The sequence below is a fragment of the Halichoeres trimaculatus genome, unplaced genomic scaffold (assembly GCF_033239565.1).
Source record: "Halichoeres trimaculatus isolate MK-OKI-2021-1 unplaced genomic scaffold, fHalTri1.1 fHalTri1_scaffold_7, whole genome shotgun sequence".
Lineage (NCBI taxonomy): Eukaryota > Metazoa > Chordata > Actinopteri > Labriformes > Labridae > Halichoeres > Halichoeres trimaculatus.
In genome coordinates, this window is record NW_027437185.1 from 3,015,171 (window position 1) to 3,036,639 (window position 21,469).

The 21,469-nt window shown below is 41.5% G+C and overlaps 1 long non-coding RNA gene across 1 annotated transcript in view; it reads left to right on the plus strand.

Moving 5' to 3' along the window:
- The window catches only part of LOC141793247 (uncharacterized), a 29,034-nt gene extending 8,247 nt beyond the window's left edge, over window positions 1–20,787 (plus strand). Inside the window, exon 3 of the long non-coding RNA XR_012598402.1 lies at window positions 20,652–20,787. This is a non-coding gene — a long non-coding RNA (uncharacterized LOC141793247). The remainder of the gene's footprint in view (window positions 1–20,651) is intronic.
- Window positions 20,788–21,469: the final 682 nt, after the last annotated feature.

A 21,469-nucleotide genomic window follows, 5' to 3' on the forward strand; every position in this document is an offset into this window, starting at 1 on the left:
CATATAAAATTGCTGATCACCACTTTCATTGAATTTTGACTGGTCCAATCAACTTTGAAACACCTGTGGTGTTCCCGGTCAAAAATGACCTGCATAGAAAATGAATGGGTAATACTATATTATGTTCATCCATTAGATGGGAAAACATCCATGCAGACACGCACATCCACAACCACCACCCGCACACACACACACACACACACACACACACACACACACACACACACACACACACACACACACACACACACACACACACACACACACACACACACACACACACACACACACACACATCTAGGCTGAAGAGTTAGGTGTCAATTATGGGAACCTGTCTCTCTCTTGCACGCTTGTGTGCCTATCCCTCCACGTGAACCACTTTCCAAACTAATGCATCATACCTGTTCAAAGGCACATCAAACAAAACAATTAAGTGTTTGTTTTTGTAACATGTCTCTTTCCCGTGCTTATGTGCCTATTCCTCCACGGGAACCACACTTTCCAGACTTAACAATGCATCACATCTTTTCACAGACACCCTCATAATCTTACATTTAAAAACTTGGTCCGTTTGGATAATTCTTTTAATGTTCAGTGTCAATTTTTTTGTATATTGACTGCATTCATACATGCTCACTTTGAGTTGGAGACATTGTTTACATCATTGGAAGGGTGTTGGTGATGATTATGCTTGAATTATGTTTTTTGTGTCAATATAAGAGAAGTTAAACCAGACCGGTCAAATTTGACCAGGAACATCAAAGTAAGGGGGGGTGACACGAACATAATACAAGGGTTAACAGAGATCTCATGCTGAAGAAGGTGAGACAGAGGTTATATGTCCTCTCCAAAAGCCTGCCTCTGCCTCCATCTTCTTGCACCAGCTCTCTTCCCTCCTAGTTTCTGTCTCCTCACAGTCCCCAGGTCCAGACAGGACACAGCTCAAAGACACCCCCTGAGAAAAACTCGAGATTTCAGAAGGCCGCACTCGGTCGGCACATTTAACAGTCCAGGTGAAAAAAGGAGCAGAGATATGTCAACTTCTGGTTTTATATCTTAAATCAGCTGATTGATTTAAAGTTATGCAAATTTACACCTATGATCCAATCCACTGTAAGGTTCCCCATGTTCAAAGAAGTCTGTGGATGTGTGTGTGCATAGGTGTGTGTGTGTGTGTGTGAGTGTGTGTGTGTGTGTGTGTGTGTGTGTGTGTGTGTGTGTGTGTTCCTTTGACTGTCTAAACTCTTTAATTTCTAACATCTCATTTTTTCATTAATTACATTCTCTACTTAATTCAAAGTGGATCCTCAATGAAGATTTATTCAGACCTCTTAAAAAGCTCCACAGGAAAAACTTCCACTTCTTTACTCCCATCAAGGTTACGGAGAGTTTTGAAAAATCAGAGACATCAACAGAAAATAAAAGAGATTTACCAAACAGACAGAGCTAAGAATATTTATTAGAGAAAGCAGAAACCTTCCAATCATAACTTTGAGCTCATTTATTAAACACAGGTTAGAGAGATTTCAGAGAGGAAGCTGCTCAGATCCCTCTAAAGGTCCACAGGAAATTCCACGGGAGGTCACTGCAGGGCCTGGGGCCCCTGAAGTTTGAAACACAGCTCTGAAAGAAAACCTGGAGCTGTTGGAGAGAAAGACAGTTGAAATACTTAACTCAAAAGGAAAGGTTGTTGTTTGTCAGCTTTCGTTGTGTCTCATTGTCTCTGGACAGCACAGCTGTATCATGGCTCATTCCTGCCCCAATAAAGTTTAATTCAAGACAACAGATCAATTTGTATCACCTATTAACCAGCTCTCCTGTATGACAATTACATAGATTCATTACCACAATGCTTCAATGAAGCTTTCATATCACTTATTCTAAAAAGAAAAAGAAAATGAAAATCTAAAAGACTTGAGTAATTATCGACCTATCAGCTCAATAAATGCTGATTGTGAGGTTTTATTAAAGGTATTGGCACTCAGACAAGACCAGGTTCTGCCACAATTTATTCACAAGGATCAAGTTGGATTCTTAAAAATAGATAAATAGATAAATAAATAAATAAATATAAAATTAAAAAAAGTTCAGCAATATTATAAGGAGGCCATTGCATCTGACACATGCTCAGTGTCTGACATGGCCATTTTAGAAATATTTACACATTCGACATTGTATTAAAAGGGGAAATCAAATTTTCTTCATAAAGTCACTCAGTAAAAGATCACTTTAAACCACAAGCAATGTTTTAAAAAGTAACCAAACGGTTAATGATATGCCCTCGGATTAATAAGAGTGGGTGTAAAAGCCGCAGCAAAATATGGGGAACCAATATTGGTTGTTCATTTGATGATGAATCATTGCAGAGAGTTTTTTCTCATCACAGGTAATACATCGGAGAAGCTAGAAGCTATGTTCTTTGTTAAGTTGCTAAACACAGGTGTTTATTAGAAGTAAATGAACATACCTGAAAGATCCTGTTGATTTTTTTTCAGTTGTCATGTTGGCATCCCCTTTTTTTTCCCCTTTATCCTTTGTATTTACATTTTCTTTTTTTCTTTTTGAAAATGATAAACCTTGGTAAAGGACATTGGTAGAACTCTGAGGTAGCACATGAACAAACGTGTTTCTCTTCCCTCTTTAAACCCACTCATCTCTGGTCAAAACCAACCAGGCACATATAACACTCAATTAGTGGTGGGTATACACACACATGCACACACACAAACATGCACACACACACACATGCACACACACAAACATGCACACACACACACACAAACATGCACACACACACACACACACACACACACACACACATACACACACACACACACACACACACACACACACACACACATGACAAAAGACAGGAGAATACGCAATAACAGTTTAATTGATACCATGAAAATGTAGAGAAGTAAAGATCTTTAAGTACAAAATGTAAAGGTGATGAATTAATGCATACACTGACATGGACATTTACATACACAGGATCTAAAAGGACAGTAAAAACACTTAAATGGATAGATAAAACCAAATGATTGGTGGAAAGCATTGTGAGGTAGGGAAGTCAGAAAAGCAATTCAGTGTTCGTCATCCTTAAGAGTCACTTGTTTAGCTCCTTTAAATAAAATGTAGCTGTCCATCATCGCCCACGCAACTACCACTAAGACAGCCTTAGTTATGTTCTCTTGACGGAGGAGCTACTCTATCTACAACTTCCAGGTCACGATGATCGGACAAACAAAATACAGTATTGGCCTAAATATGATTTTTTTTTCTTTGTTGAAAATAATGTAAAAAGAGGAGGGTCTTCTAATAGTCCAGACCTATATTCAGGTCATTACGGTAATAAAATCAGAATCAGTCAGTGGCCTGTAATTCAACTTCTTTTTATTTTCTGTTAAAAAACAAAACAAATTGAGTGTGTTTGTTTTCCTTTTAAAGAGGAGAAAACAGAAAAAAAAAAAAGTTTTTCAATGTTTTGATTTTGATTCATAATTGAATGTCAATGTCAGAAGGATGCTCGGATTCAGTGAGGTGTGTGATAGTTGTTTCGTCCTTGTTCTATTACTAATTGTGCAAAAATTAAACAAATAAATAAAAAATAAATTACAGTGGAATCCCAACTTAGATGAGACATTATTTACAATCTGATTTTGACCAGATCCTCTTTGAAATCTTCCGTAACTCTGTTTATTTATTTCTTTATTATCCTATAAGAACAAAATGTAGTTACATTTTCCACTAGACTACAGATTCGTGTAGTTGAAAACCCACATCAAAGATGGGCAGGAGCACTCACCTGTGTAAGCTTTCAAAAATTTGAACACCTGAAAGTTCTCCTGAACATGTCGAGCTTTCCTCACACTGCAGGCCTCTGAAAATGTTTTGTTGAGCCCTTCAAGAAAAACTTTTATGTTAGCCTCTGACCCCAGCCCTGTCCATCACAATCTCCTCTAACAAAGTTTCTTTTTTTCTCTCTTTGTTTTTTTTTTTTCTTTGACTGGTGGAAAATGAAACCCTTCAGGAGTCAATCTGCAGCCTCTGTTTCTGTTTCTGTGCATTATTTACTGTGGGTGTGTTGTTTTGTTTACTTTGTGCTGCTCAGAGAAAATATCAGGTTTGTGTTCTGTGATGGTTTTTTTTTTTTTTTTTTAAGCTTTGAAACATGAAAAGATGAATGGACAGACTGCAGATGGAGGGTGAAATGAAGATTTAAAATGAAACAGCCTGACCCATATTTTCATTCAGCACCACCTCCTCAGCGGGGCAAAGGTTACCGTATATTTTGCTGAATGTTGAGAGCGGCTCTGCCTGGCTTTCCTCCATCTGGGATCGGTGAGGCCAGGAAGCGCCTGAAGAGAACCGCTACATTATCTCCCTCCACCTACGCCCCTGAACCTGCCACAGACCCAAAACATGCTGTGGGGTGCCCTGGGGGTCCAACCCAGCCCCCACCACAGCCTCCCAGACCCAGGAGGAGGGGTGGAGGGGGTCAAAGAGCAGAGAAACGGTGGAAACAGCGAGGACACATCAGGAGGATTTGGGAGGAATCTCATTTATTTTAAGACTCTGAAAAGAAAAATAGAAGCAGAAACTGTTTGAAAACTTTGAGGCGGAAGTGAAGAGTGTTTGTGGCATGAAACCAAAATGTTTTATAGTCAAAGTATTTCTAACACCATCACAACAGTGTCTACAAAAAAATGGTTTTATGAGGAGAAACATGCTGAAATGTCTGCTCTCTACTCCTTGTCTCTTTTTTTTCTTCTTCTGTTTTGCTCTTTTTAGTTCTCTTTGTATTTGGAGTCTGTCATCACTTTTTTTTATATGTCTTTGTGGGTCATGGACACTAAACTGATAATGTTTACAGTGGTATTTTCAATATTTTTGTTCCTGTGTCCAGGGGTCCTACGTGTTACCATGGTTGCATTGTTTACACACAGAATCAGCTGTTAGCAGCCTTCTGTATGTCTGTGCTAACCAGTGCTAGGCCCAATGTTCCCCGCGAGCTCAGGAGAAGGAGACAAGGATGATGTGCTGGTGTGCTGGTGCTGCAGTGTGAGCTAAGAAGAGGCAACATACTTTTCCTTTGAGCTATCATTATTGGAAATGTAAGCTCTGTCTCCAAAAAAGATGGACAAGCACCATATTGTTTCTGTAGACATGAGTAACAGAGCTAACACTGGATAGGAACGCTTCATTGGAAGGATTTCACCTGTTGTGAGGGGACAGGACAAAAAAGACTGAACAGATTGATGAAGAAGGCCAGTTCAGTCCTGAGCTGCCCTCTGGACCCTCTGGACCCTCTGGACCCTGTGGAGGAGGAGACTGACAGGGCAATGATGGCCAAGCTATTCCCTACCAACTATTTTCCTTCCAGAGTTTGTTTCGACAAACAGCATTGCAGCCAATCCACATGTGAGGATAGGGTGATTTATCATTATAGGATTAGGCATTAGATAGGATTGAAGTCAAATTTATAAAAAATAATGAACTGTTTCAAAAAGTGCCCCCTATAGGCCTGGAGCTACTCTGTCACTTCTTAATTTGCAGAGTTCTTTTTTTTGTCTCGTTTTTTCAGTTTGTATTTTTTGTGTTATTTAGTTGCACTGTTTATTTGCAGGGCTTTTTCTGTTAAATAATCGTTATCTTTACTAAGATTCTTTTCTTTTTTTTTCATCAACAGTGCATTTCTGTTTTGGTTAGTTTTTAAACTGTTATATCGGCTTTTGAATGTGCAAATTTCTGCACATGCAACCTTTCTTTCTTTCTTTCTTTTCTTTTTTTCTTTATTGATAAAGAAACTTGTTCTAGATTCTTTAGAAAAGCAATTTCCAGAAGCATAAATAACAAACTGAATATGTAAAGCAGACAATCCAAACCATTATCTACAGTAGGTAGGTGTATGTGTCAGCCGATTTGCAAAAGCAACAACATGAATGCGAAAGCCTCAACACAAATGCACGAGTGAAAACTAGAATGCAAATGCAACAACACAAGAGAAGTTAAGAGGACAGTTATCCTAACAGACACAGAAAAGTTGTGAAAGTAAGTTAATGATGTTTTTTTTTGTTTTTGTTTTTACCTTAACTTATGATAATATAGCTTTAAACAAATGTTCTTGATTTATAAAGCTAAATGTAACATGACATGTTTCTTAAAAATATATATATATATAAGTACTAGGAAGGATATTTCAAGGAGAGACCCCTACCAAGCTTTATTTATCATACATGGAGATACAAAACATAATCATTTACAAACCTTCTGTAACTTCAGTTGTGGCTGTACTCCTGTTGTGTTGAGGGCTTACCAAATTGTCCGACACCCACTGGCCACCATGGCTATGTATTATTTACATGAACAAAAAAAAAAAATCCTGATTACGAAAGATAAAGCAAAACTGCATCACAGCTAAGGTTAGTTTTATGTTTTAAAGATTTTTTAATTTTTGAGTAAATGTAAATACTCTCAGACGTCAGATCAGCAAAGAAAAGTTACTACACTGTTTTTGTTGCTAATTTCCATTAACTTCTTTGTGCATCTTCTGAAGCTGGCTATGTCTTTATTCTGAAAAAAACAAAACAAAAAAAAAACAAACTGATGACTTCATCTCAGACCACATCTGATTTCTGATTAAAGCCCTGAATCTGTGCTAATAATAGGTATGAAGGCAGACAACTGGCTAATACTTAATTGACATGAACACCGGAAAAAAAAAAATCTTCAATATTTTTAAAGTTATTCAACTTTATCTCTGAAAAACAATCAGAGCAATTTATCAGCATATGAAATGCAGAGCTCACTTTGATTTGTTGCAAATTATTTTGACATTTTTGCACATTTGAAACAGTCTCCGTCTGCTTTATTTGTATTCCCTTTAGTTATATGTGAGTTTATCCGCAGTAAAATGAAAACATTTATGGATAAATAATTCAAAAAGTCCACACAGAGAATAAAGGCTCTAAGTCCTACATTTCTGATGAGCCCCATTCAAACTGACTGAAGTGACATTACTTAGAAAACATCTCAGAGTCATTCAGCACATGAAGCACTGAGCTGTATGGTGTCTATCCCTGTTGCTGTAAGCTGTAAAGTGTCTGCTCTGTGAACGTTGAAACTCTTTTCTGTCTGCTTTCTTTGTTCACATTCATAAACCAATATTTGGAGAGACATGGGAGAAAATACTCAGCGCTAACAGCTCCAGCCAACAGAATAAAGACCGTATCAGTGTAGTGGAGTTTGAGAATGAAGTGTTTGTGGATAAAAGTGTAAATGGAGTTCAAACCAACAAAAGCTTTAGGGATAAACTGAAAGAAACAACAAATGTCTGCAGAAGAACTCTGATTACAGCAGAGGAGACCTTGGTTTGAACTTCATGCTGTTGTTTGCTGCCTCAGTGTACACAAAGCAGCGTGTGATAAGAGCGTGATGGCAGATAAAGTTTAAACATGGGCTGTGCTTTAGGAACACGGAGAAGCAGCAGTCTGTGCACAGAGATGAAGCTGATCTGATGGTCGTCCTGAGTCACAATTTAACACACTGACAAACAGAAATGTCAGGGAGGCTACAGCAGCATGTGTGTGTATGTGTGTATGTGTGTGTGTGTGCCCAAAGCTCATTGTGTTAGGTCAGTGAACACTAACAATGAGATGTCCCATGACTAACTACTTACAATCAGTGAATGGAGGCAGAAAAGAGGATGAAGCAGCTTCAGAACATGCACCATGGTCACACCAGTCACATGATATGAGAGTCTTTAACATCATGTGACCTCAGAACACCCTGACTTTGAGGGAGACTTTTATGAGGGGATAGGAAAAAACAGGTCTGGGTGAAAAAGTGAGCTTTCTGTTAACACATGATGTCACCCTGGCATTGTAATAATTTCACAGAAGTGTGGCACCAAAGTTTAACTTCCTGTCATGATTGCCCCTCATGAGTCTGACCTGTGTCTACTCACACACCATGTGTCTATTCAGGCCTTATACACACGTAGCTGGGTATTTTCAAAAACAAATTCCCCCTCTCATTGATGTCCAAAAATACTTTTGTCCACACATAACCGGGGATATTCACTGATAAGTGCTGCTAGAAGCTTGCCAAATCTATACATGGCAGTGTTTTTCACATGTGAAGCCTGTGTCAGCCAATCAGAATGAACCATGAAATGAAACCATGAAGCTGGAGTTAACATAATCTTCACATTGGCCAGAGTTTTCAGAAAACATTGTTTTATTGAAATATTTCATCCCATTTAATCATATGATTGTTCATAGTCAACTAGCGATTAATCTCAAATTGATTGTACATTTCTATCTTTTCCAAATGTCCCTTCAAGGGATAATTTTCAAGTTTTTAAACCAAACAGCCTGTTTGTTAGGCAGCTCGACACAAACTAATAGAGCTCAGTCATCACAACAACAGATGCATTGTCCAATAAGTACTTTTGGTCAGAAAAGAAATATAATTCCCTGGACACAATTGCCTGGACACTTCACAATTAAAAAAAGGGGAATTTCCCATTCAAAACATCTTCACTCATGTCTACTTATCAACCACAATGTTATGTTAGTGCTGTATCCATTCCTGATTTCCCAACTATGGGCCGAGGGTCATACACAAAACATGTGTGCATTGATCACATGTCAAATAAGTTGGTGGTGTTAAGAAAAAATTGAATCAACCCATTATCGCATCAATTATGAGAGCCCTAATACATACTTTATGGTTTCCCAGATACCCTGCTGGGTATGCCTTAGTTTATCATATACTCCAGCATCTTTCCTAGTGCAAGTATTTCTGGATTTATTCAGTTTGGATTATGTTGGTGAATTCAACATCAGTGACTTTGTTTTAGTTTGTTTTGTTTGTTTTAAACTTTGGATTTTTTCTTTTCTTTTCTTTCTTTTCTTTCTTTTTTTTTTTTTTTGATTTGTTTGTTTGTTTCATAAATTTTGAGTCAATCAGCACCTTGGTTTTCCTTTAAATAAAGTTTCCTGCCAAATCTGAAGACTAAATAATTACAAAATAAAAACTGAATACATTAAAAAAAGAACAGATCAATAGATATGAAACAGATATGAAACTGAAAAAAAAAGAAAAAAAAAATCAGCTTTCCTAATGTTAATGGAAAATAACTGTGCAGCTTCATATATATCTTCAGTGTGAACTGAAAAAAACTAACCTCAGAAACGTAAGGGAAGCTACAGCTACAGTTGACATTTTATTGTAGTTTTACTCCGAGGAAAAGTTGTTAGGATTGTTTCACTACTTCCACATTTTTTATGTAATAAAGTAAAATGTTTTTTCATTCCTTTACAACCAGTGGCGGCTGCTGGTCAGTCAGGGAGGGGAGGCTCATTTTTTTTTTTTCAGGCCTACATCATAAATTTGTTTATTTAACGTAAATTCTACCCTCTGTACCAGCTTGCTAGCAATTGGAGATGCTATGTGAGACTACGACAGGCTGTAAGTGTGAGTGACAGGGGGAGAAGCTCCACAGCTGTAGCTGTAGCTGATTATTGGTGAAAAAAGAGAGAATCTGTAAACACAACGCTCGTCATTTTTAAGAAAAGTAAACTCGCTGGGGATCAATACCAGACCAGATCAGACCAGAACAACTGAATGTAAAACTAAGAAGATGCTCCGGTGGAGGGTTATACTTCAAGATCACTGACTGGCTCATTTCACTGTCAATCAAAAAGGGATTCGGCCTCAGACAGATCATCCAATCATCATGCAGAAGCCCAGCGTCCAGGTCAGCCCACTGTCTCATAGACCCCCAGAGACGCCGAGCATCCGATGGGCGGGACAAAGCCCAGTGTTTATCCAATGACCGTCCAGTTTCCACAGTGGAACAACCCACTCTACGCTTCCCCGCCGAAGTCAGAGGACGCTCAGCGTCCGACTGTGTTAAAGCGCTGAGACGCTGCGGGGATGAATGAGAAGGAGGTGGAGCCAGTTACCTGTGATAGGAGCTGATTCTGAACAGAAGATGAAGGAATTCTAGCTCATATTTTATCAATGAAATGTACACACAGCAGCAGATATCACCACTTTTTTGGGACATTTTAGGAGAAGCTGAGCTTCCCTTGCAGTCTTAGAGCAATCACCACTGCTTAAAACACAGTTGGAAAAGTATGGTTTATATGGGGACAAGAAGTGATTTGTCAAATCTCAGCGCAACAAGGTCAGCCTTTACGGGGATGAAAGGTGGAGATACACGGAGATCATTCAGAGTGACTGAGAAGTAGACAGCACCAGAGATGGAGTCATGATACTGATTTCAAGAAGCAGAGGCTTCAGGCAGCTGCTGCTGCCACGTCCTTTCACCTCTGTCCAGCTGCAGACAGAAGAAACAACCACACCCAACAGGAGAAGTCAGAGACAGATAGCAGCCCCTGCTGTTTCGAGACGGTATGACTATTCCCTTTTCATTTAACCCATCTGAATCATCCCTTAAGAGCTGCTTTTTCAGCTCTCTCTGAGGAACTGATTCATCCTTTCTTTCAGAGCTGAAGTCTGCAGCTCAAACACACAACCCAATACGTCCCTCTAAAAATACATTACAGGCTCCAAGAGGATGTGAAGTCCCCTGTGGGTCCTCTGTGGGTCTCCTGTGGGTCTCCTGTGCAGCCCTGTAAACATGTGAGGACATGTTTGGTTCAACAGATCTTTACTTTTCCTCTGAGACGTCTGCAAAAACACAACCTCCCCAACATTCATTCACCACTATCTCAGTGAATTTACCAGCACAGCGCTCAATTTTGCCTCTGTTTATGTGTGTGTGCGCGCGTGTGTGTGTGTGTTTCCTCTCAGTTAATTCCCCTGTAACTACTTTGCCCCCGTCGCTCTAACTGTTCCAGTCAGCCGCTGCGCTCGCACAAACCAAACTATTACCTGAGACTTTATCGCCATCCATTTCCTCCACAAACCCTGTAATCCTGCAGCTCTTTCTCTGCCTCAGTGGCCCCTCCGGTATGCTAAAAAACAATGGCAGAGGGAGACAGTGTGTGTGTGTGTGTGTGTGTGTGTGTGTGTGTGTGTGTGTGTGTGTGTGTGTGTGTGTGTGTGTGTGTGTTCCTCTGACTGTTCCTCCTCTCGCACTTGTTGATGAATAAAGAATGAAGTTCTGAGCCTGTCCATGGGGGAGAAAATCCCCCAACAGGCTGTTCTGTTTGTGCACACACATGCATAAACAGAGCACACTCTTACACACACACACACACACACACACACACACGCTCACCGGTGCTCGGCCTTCTCTCAGGTGGTAATTATGCGAGTGCTGCTCTGCCTCTCTGATGCATCCTGGGGATTATTTAAATGGTCAAATGAAGTGATGTACCACGGACGAGGAAGTAGACCCAGGGGAGCTGTACCCATGCACCGACTTTTGTGTGTGTGTGTGTGCTTGTGTGCATGTGTGTGTTTTAGTGAGCCTTAAAATCTCATGATTTCGCTCAAACAAGCCGTGAAGAACATGTTTCCCCGTCAAATGTTCCCCAGGGTGCATCAGCTGTTCTCAGGAACTAAACGCAGACACTCACACGTGTGTGTGCTCGATGTGAACGTTTAACTCTGCATTTGTAAATCTTGGCTCATAAACACAAAGTATCTCTAAGGTCCCACGCTGCTGTTTCATTAACAGAAGCAGATGGTTTTGATTAGAGTTATCTATCATGGATATGGTGAACACACTATTTTTATCAGCTGTAAACCAATCAAACAGGTGCTTTCTTCAAAATATCACATCTCACTCATTGAGACACTGATGCTTGAAAGTCTAATTATGAGATTTATTTTTAAGTTTTCCTGAAATGAAATGTGATAAGTTTTATTCAGACCATCGGGAATCTTGGTATTTTCATTTATCTGAAGCCACAAAGGCTGTTTTTTGTTTGTTTGTGTGTTTGTTTTTTTATCCAGTGCAAAGACATTTTATTTTGGATCAGTAGGGTTTTTTAACATGCAGCACACCTGAGTAATGCAGGGACCTTCTCAGGAGGACAGGTGTGCTAGTGTGGAGGACGATGAATGAGCAAACTCTACACACTGAGGTACAGATTGTCCCGGTTAAAGGACGTGGCTTTAATTTTAGTTTTGTTTTGCCTGTGGTGCCAGTCAGGCTAAGTCATGACAAACACAAAGGATGCACCTGTCAAAGGTTAAAATAAAACTCATGCAGCTTTACCATTACTCAAAACACTTTCACCCAACTCATGAAGGAAGAGAACAAAAAAAAAAAAAACAACCATTTCCCAAAAACTCAAGCAACAATCTGCACAATCTTTTCAGTCTCACTTCATTCATCTGTTTTTCAAAAGCAAGAGGAAACAAGGAGTTCAGTTTTTCAGCTATTCTTTTCAATCCATAGACAAAAACAAAGTTTGGCTTTTTTTTTCTCAGTTCTTCAAGTTTTTCTTTAATAATCAGAGAAAAAAACAAGTTCAATAGTTTTTCCCAGTTCATTTTTTCTGTCTATAACAAACAGCAGAGTTCAATAGATTTCTTCAGTTCAGTTTCTCTTTCAATAACAAAACAAAGCAGAAAAATCATTAGTTTTTTTTCTCAATGTGGTTTTCATTCAGCTTCATTTACTCACAAACCAAGAGGAGAGAGGAGAGAGGAGGTGGGGCAGTGAGCCAGTTTCTGAAGGAAATTTTGTTTCCCCCCCCCAGCGCTAGGCGCTGCCCAAGTAGCTGCCTGTTGCAGCAGCTCTCTCGTCTTTGTCCGTTTCTTGTAATTTTTTCGTCTCTTTTTCGTCCTCTTTGTATTTGGAGTGGATCATCACTTTGTCTGGTTCATTGTCGGTCACGGACACCAAACTTTTTGTGGCTTCGGCGGTATTTTTTACTACTTTTCTCCTGTGTTTGTCTGGAGATCCTACATGTAACCATGGCTGCATTGTTTACATGCAAAATTAGCTGTTAGCAGCCTGTAGCATGTCAATGCTAACTAGTGTAGTGCTTGATGATTTCCCTCGAGCTGAGGAGGAGGAGGTGAGGACGACGTGCTGGTTCTCGGATGTGAGCTGGGAGGTGACGACGTGGACCTGTCCTTCCATCCATCGTTGTTGGGAACGTGGGATCTAGCCCCGGGGGATGGACGAGCTAGCTGTGCTAATCCAGCGGCATCGTGCTGTTCACGGACGTGGCTGACGGAGCAGACATCGGACGCCGCGACACATCGGAGGAGCTTCGCCTGCTGTGAGCAGACAGGATCCAGGAGACAGAGACTGAACAGACTGCTGGGGAGGCTCAGTCCTGGACCCTGTGGAGGTGGAGACTGGCTGGGCTGGAGAGTGGTGGACGAGTGGTGGACGGGATGTCGTCATCTAATTTCTTATGGACATTTTTGCACTTTCTATACTCTTTCTTACTTTTGTTTTCTTAAATGCTGCGGTAACTCCTGAATTTCCCCTCGGGGATAAATAAAGTATTTTCTATTCTATTCTATTCTATTCTATCTGACGGTTTATCTTAAAAGTCCCTGTGAGGAGTTTGAAAGTGATCTTGAAAAGACCCCCTTTAAGATATAAGCCTGATCATAATCCAGACTTTAAAATCAGATTATCAACACCAATGTAGGTTATTTCAATATATTACTTTGTAGCGTCCTGATCGGGTTGAGCAGGACTGGATTGATTTACAGCACATAGAAGTCTCTATGACAATGCTACACCGGCTAATGAAGTTTAGCAGTGAGAAGAAGTCTGTGTTTTTCTCTGCTGAAAATGATTTCTGTGATTAGTTTTGTAGTGATGGTGGACACTGGAGCCTAAATGTCAGACAGAAAAAGGACAGAAGAGCAGAAGAAACAGGAGAGAGATAGAGCTCGAGCTAAAGGCTAACACAGGAGCTAATCTGTTTGTGATAATGTCCATTCCAACCCACAGTCAGCAGTTATTCTGCAGTGGTCTGTTCAAACTTGAGAGTCTGTCAATAAAATGAAGTGAGGTTACGTTAGCTCTGATTGGTAGATGACTGGCAGGACATAACCAGGATTTACTAACCTTACACATTACACACATGTCTCAGAGCACGGGGCTGTGAGTAGTGCTACATATGGACAGCACCAAAACTCCTGTACAAGCTGAGCGTTGGCTTGTCGTCACATTAGCCTACGGCTACATGTAGCACTGGGCTGCTAGTAGTGCTACATGTAGCTGTCTACTGACGGACAGCACAAACTCATGTTTGCTTGTTAACATGTTTCAAACTGTAGCATTACGTAACTGTACTGATAAATACCTTACCTGGTCACGTTGTATCTGCTAAAAAGTTGACTTGAACAAAGAAAATTTGTTCCAAAACAAACACACCCCTGGTTGAAAGTCACATCTTCACCACCGTATGCGTGAGAGTCTGGGCCAGAAGGTGGTGAGGTGATACAGTTAAAACAGATCCTCCTTACAGTTAGTGATGGGAAACTCGATTCTTTTTACCGAGTCGAGTTTAAATGAGTCACTCACCAAAGTGAATCGGATTTTTGAGTCATTTGAGTCACTCGAGTCAGTTACCCAGAAAGTGCACACAGAAATCTATATTTCAGGGAGATTCATACCAGCGAAATGACTGAAAAGGACAATTAATACACTCCAATGTGAAAAACAGAGTGAAAGATCAACATATATTGAAGAAACTTATATTTTTCCAACTCACAAATAAAATAACAATAAATTAGATTAATATAACTGAGAAAAATTACAAATTCCAAACAGTGCAACATTAGAAAAAATAACTACGTACAATTAATCTGAAGTAAAATAAAGGCTCTTGACAAATACGAAAATAAACGGAAAAAGCTTTAACAAAATAAAAATAAAGTGTCAGCAGTCATCAAAAAGTCACCCCTCCTTTAAAATGAATTGTCCTCACAACAAATTGGCATTTAGGAAAATGATCTCACGAACCTTTCCAGGACTGAGACGGTAATGCAACGTACGTTCGAGCTGGCGAGTGACACGTATGAGTCATTCTGTGAGTGATCTATATGTACTGTGGGTGAGTTAATGACCCGTATACACTGTGAGTTGAGCCATTCTATGTACCATTCTCCCGTGATGTGAGTGAGGGGCTGGGCTACCGTGAGCTTTGTACCGAGTCAGTAAATTAGTCATTTGGGGTGAAGGATCATGATTCTCGAGTCAGTAGAGTGATTCTTGGGTATTAAACGATTCGTTCAAGATTCGCACAACACTACCTTACAGCCTCTTTAAGAAAACATTCCCTTATTCCAGTCCAACACCCAGCTGATGTGTTTCATAACATGTCACATGTCCAGAGCCTCCTAAATTACCTGCCACAATAAGTGAAAATCAACTTTGATTTTCTTTATTTTCAATCAAAACAGAGCATAAATCCTGAACGTGACCTATGTGAGTAACCTTTCAACATAAAATCCAGAGAGGGGTCTGAGTGCTGAAAACACTGTAGATTTACTGTATATTGCTATGAGGGGGTGGGGATGTAGGGGCAGGACTGAATGGCAGCAGCATGTTTATGAGTCTCACAGGTTTGGGGAAAATGGTGCTTCTGTAAACATGGCTGATATGTTTCATAACCAGTCACATGTCCAGAACAACCACTGTTGACCAGACCTGTCAATTCCAGTGGATAGAAACTCATATTTCCTTTATTTTCATTCACAGTGTGGCCTAAATCCTGAACATGAGCTTTATCTCACATTATAAAATGCAAAGAGAGGTCTCAAAACACTGTAGATTTACTGTGGATTTACTGTACATTGCGATAAGCTGGTGGGGTTATAGAGGTGGAACTGAATGGCTGCAGCATGTTTATGAGTCTCACAGGTTTGGGGGAAATTGTGCTGCTGAATCTGGTGTTGGTCCATTGAATTATTTCTGTGCTACAGTTTTAGCAGCTCATCTCTACCCACTGTTTGTTTCCAATTTAGCAAAGTGACACCTTTGAAAGTTTTCAAATTGGCTCCAGTTTTTGCTCTACTATCTGATTACTGTCATTAAATTAATTGCACATGTCCAGGATGTTTGGAGGGGAGTCATTTCACAGTTGTTTGAAGGGAAGTTCAAATTTGGACTAACAGAAAACCTGTTGAACCTGAGATTACAGATACCCCCCTTGTCAAACGGTCAGCTGAGTTATGCTAATATGAGCAGAGCGAGCTCCAGCTGTGTTCCTCGAGTCTCTGGTTGAGTGGTTGTGTGTCAGTTTAACCAGACACAGCCTGCATACAACCTTATCAACAGTTTGAGATGAGAAACAAGATAAAGCCTACATGATGGCATCAGTGACTGTTTACATCCTTGTAGTAGAGGTAAGGTAAGGCAGCAGCCATTATCTGAGCTACAGGCCCAGTTGGTGGAAGCTGTACAGCTTAGAGACTACATGACCAGCATATAAGGCTGACAACAAAGAATTCATAAATAACTGTGACTCATAACCAAGCGGCAACCTCTGATCCATGAATATGAGACAGTGCGGAAGTGCTAAAATCTGCTGTTTCTCCAGTGTTCGCTTGATGCTGGCTCCAGAAGTAGTGGAAGTCACAAACACACCAAGCTTAAAAAAAAAAAAAAACTGTTTTAAATGCAGAAATTAACCTATTTACAGCCTGGTTCAAAAAACATCTCCTGTCTGAGTCGTTAATTTAACTATCAGTACACAATGTATGGGGGGGTGAATTTTTTTCTAACTCGGCTGTTCATAGGATATTAAGATCGCAAGCTCGTCCAATCAGAGGCACAGCTCAGGGTCACATGATCGACAGGCATCCCATAGCTGTACGTGAAGCCCTTGCCACTACTTAAGTGGCCGCTATATCCGATGTGCTTCATTTACCGCCTCACAAACAGACGGGTGATGTCAGGGAGACTATGTCCATGTTTTAGGAAGTCTATGCTCATAACTCTAATGGTGTGGCCACACCAAACGCGAATTTGCGGCGCGATTACATACAAGGTCAATGCAAAGACGCGTTTAGCCGCCGATTCGCCTCGGGCGGCGCGATTCGCGCGTTTGGCACAGCGAGTTTGGAGCGTTCACGCGTTTGGGCGGTAGACGCGAATTCGCTCGAGTTCAAAATATTCCCCCACGACGTCATTGTTATGACAACGTTGGGGGGCAACTGCCGCCTGCTCCGGCTCCAACTCCGCCGGAGGATGGAGGAGAAAACAATCTGTGTGGTGTGTCATCATCCAGAGTTCTACAGTACAACGTGTGTACTCTACAGAGACTGGAAAAACAGGAGCAGGCTTGGGTGAAAGTCTCTGAGGAGACAGGTTTTGAATGTAAGTTCTTGAAAACATTCATTCCCAGCTGGATTTGCCTGCACGGGCTATCACTGAGTCCGACTGTGTTTTCCTCGGCGGAGTTTTGAGCCTGATAAAGAGGAGGAAAGTGCGGGGCAGGGGCAGAGCCAGGGAAAAGATGGAAGTTCTCCGTGCTCCTCTCTTTCCTCCACCCCTTCATTATCCCCAGGGAGACCTCCGGGAACATGGGTCGGGGGTTCGGGTGGTCGGGGGTACAGGGGGTCAGAGGTTCGGGGGATCGAGGATGAGATCGCAGGGAACAGCCAAGCAGGGCTGGTGGATTACCAGGGAGAGGCAGCAGGCCTTGATTGTGATCTCCAAAGCTTTCACACACTCTCCTGTCATGCTTTGGAAACCACAACTCATTGTTTTTCAGCTGCTCTTTTGGACTTTCGGTCTTTAAATGAACGAGCTCTCTACTCTGCATGCGCATTCGCGTGTTCGCGCCTCAGCTTGTCAAAAAAGTCCAGCGGCGAGACTTGGGCGTTCACGCGGCGCGTGACAGGCCATTCGCGCGAGTAAATTCGCGTGTTCGCGTTTGGTGTGGCCGCGGCATAAGGGCTCCTGGCGCAAGCCTGGCGCAGTGCTAATTTCGTGCGGCGCACCACGGTGCGCTGCCAATTTGACAATTTGGTAGACTGTCTGCGCAGAGATGGGTGTGACTTCGGGGCCAAGGGGAGTTGACAGATTACACTTGTCCCGGGAGCTGGCCCACACGGTGACGTGCTTCGTGTCCTCTGATGTGCCCCACTGTCTGTTTTCCTGCTGCAGGGACAGCGGCTCTGACTGTCTCCACTACCAGCAATGTTTCAATGGTGCTGGTGATCACTCAGACCAATCACACGATGCGCCTCGGCCACAGGGCATTTAAAGGCGAGGAGAGGCGCTCATTTGATTGGTGAAAGCAGCGCTCGGCTGTGTTAAACCCACTCACGGCTTTTCTCCTCCCTCTCTGCCATTTGCGCGGAGGGAGGCGTGGACGCGCAGCTCTGCGCAGCTCTGCGCTCCTCTGCGCCTTGACTGCGCCTCTCTTGGCGCTGCAGGAAACTTGCAAAGTGCACCGGTCACACCCTGTGCGCATGGCAAAAGCCGTCAAGGGCAGGTGCGCCTGTGCCTGCGCCTGGTCTACGAAATTAGAGCCCTATATGTCTTCATTTTTGTTATGTCTTTTTAAAACTGAATTAGTTGATGAAATTATGAATTATATCTTAAAGCAACACAAAGAGGTGGATAAAATGTTTTAAAAAGATGAACTGATCATAGAGAGCATGTGTGATTTCCAAATGTATTTACAGAACAGCTCAGTGTATGTTTATTTGTGATGGACGTCGCAGATAAAAGAATCTGGCATGGTTCAGTCACACTAGTTATAAAACAAGCATGTTGTGTGTTTATGTGTTTGTGTGTGCGTGTGTGTGTGTGTGTGTTTTCTCGTTAAGACTTTAGCGCAGCTTAATTGCCTCCATGAGCTGAATGTCACAGTCGTTGAAGCAGCAGCTGCTGACTCTGTTAATAAATAAATCACACCAACAGAATCCAAAACTACGCTGACGACCGACACACACACTTCACCCTGAAAGTTTTCACAGCATTTCACTTTTCCACACTTTGTTATGTTACAGCCTCTTTCTAAAATTGAATCAGAAATTAATTGTTTTTCCCTCAAAATTCTACTCACATCACCTTTGATATCTTGGCTGTGGTCTTTGGGTCGTTGTCCTGCTGAAAGATGAACTGTGGCCCAAGACCGAGGTCCAAAGTTCTCTGGATCAGGTTTTCTTCCCCTCAATCCTGACTGGTTTCCCAGTTCCTGCTGCTGAAAAATATCCCCACAGCATGATGCTGACACCACCATGCTTCACTGTAGGGATGGTATGGTCCAGGTGATGAGCGCTGCCTGGATTCCTCCAAACATGATGCCTGGGATTCACGCCAAAGGGTTCAATCTTTGTCCAATCAGAGCAGAGGATTTTCTTTCTCCTGGTCTGAAAGTCCTTTAAGGGCTTTTAGACTGACTAAGGCCCTTCTACCCTGACAGCTCAGTTTAGGTAAGAGTCCTGGTTCTGGACTTCTTCCATTTACAGATGATAGAGTGCACTGGGCTCATTGTGACCTTCAAAGCAGCAGAAATGTTTCTGGACCCTTCCCCAGATTTGTGCCTGGAGACCATCCTGCCTCTGAGGTCTACGGACAGTTCCTTTAACGTCATGCTTGGTTTGTGCTCTGACATACTCTGACACCTGTAGGACCTTATACAGACAGGTGTGTGCCTTTCCACATCAGGTCCAATCAAACCTCACTCAAAATGAATTCATTTAATTTTGAAATCAAGATGTAAGATAACAAAATGTGAAAAGTGCTGTGAATACCTTTTGGAAGTTCTGTACCTCTTTCACCTCATGTAGGCCTTGAGCCCGTCCTCTCCTTCTTAAACATGTCCCAGGCTTCAGGGACACCTCTGCAGGAGGTCCCTGTGATGAAGCATTTTCTCTGGCAAATGAAATATCAGCCTTTTAAATCCCACATCAGTCAAAGTCTGGAGAGAGAAGGAGTCAAAATTAGCCCACACATTTTGAAATCAAGTTTTTTTGTGTAAGCTGTCATTTACAGAGCTTCAGGAGCGGGGAGAGGAGTCGAACGGCTGTCTGTCATTCTGACAGATTAGGAAATAATTACTGTCATCGCAGCACAGCTACTCACATAATCTGTCGACAGAAAACTGACAGAATCACAACAGAAAGGAACTTATTTTGGAAACTGAATAATTAAATATATCATACTGAAGAAGACATTATATTAACATACATTTCAAACAGAGGAACTAATTCCAGTGGGGTTACTTCAAGCACAGGCCAGGCCATGCTTAACGTGTTTCCAACAGGGCTGTGAGTCAGGTCTCTTTGGGGGATTGATATTAAAATTATGAAAGATTCATCATAGAGTTTCAAGAGTAAATGTTGGATCACATTTTTCATTGCATGCTCAAAATTCCATTAGTTTGCCTTTAAAACTGTTTTAAAATTCAAATTCAAAAGAAAAGCGAGTCTAACTAGTGTGTTATTTTGTGAATCAAATTAATAAAATTCAGATCCACTTTATAATCTTCACTTTATAATTAAATAAACTGTTGCTCCATTTCTGTACCACTGTGCTCTGAAAGCATGAATTAAAGAGAGCAGCTTAAAAAGTCCAAACCTAAAAATACAGGAATGTATGAACAAAACATCTCATGTGTCAACATTAAACAGTTCATACTGAGATCACTCTCAATCAGCCATTGTTTCCTGGTTTAAGCAACTGCATCTGATTTTTCCAGAACTGTTTTTGTTTTTTCTAAATAGTTTCCCAGGACATCTCAAGGGAAGCTGGGGATGCAGCGAGGGAGAGGATGAGATGCAGGGAATCATGCTAGAACCTGGAATTAACCCTAAGATCACAAACCCTGTGACATTCCCTCAACGTGCCAACCTGAGGGTGTCTCCAAGACCACAGCCTCCCACACTGATCCTCAGTCAGCCACCACCCATTTGGAGAGGTTGATCTGTTTTTCCATGCATCTAAAGTAACAATGCTGGTTGCTTAGACTGAGCGTGTGCAGGTTTCCAAACCTCTACATACCTGAATTTGTCTGTAAACTACTCAAAACACTTTGTTCTAAAAAATAGCACCAGATCATCATGAGGCTTGCTGAAACTGAGGTTATCACATCAGAATCTCCTAACTGGTTCATGACATAATGTTGGAAGGGCAGGCCTTAAAGGGCAACTACAGGTTTTTGACACCTGGACCTTATTTATAGGTGTGTGCATGCTCATATACTCACTCACACAAACATCGTGCAGCTCAGAGTCCTTCACAAGTTATTTAGATCCAACCGATTTTAGCCGCACTTAGCGGGGCCACGGCAAGGGAGCTTCAGCGCGGAACATAATCTCTGCAAAATCGCTCATTTCAGCTATATTTTTTCATCCATCGCTATCCATAGTTATCACAAACACACTCCTCACCTGTTGCCATAGACGAACACTGTCCACAAGTGTACCACCTGTTCACACTGAGTCGTGGACGCGCTCCTGTTTGTTGTTCTTGAGCCAGCTCTTCGTCTCTCCCTCTGCACCCTTCTTTCATGGAGCTCCTCTGCCGTGTACTCAGGCTCAAACTGGTAAG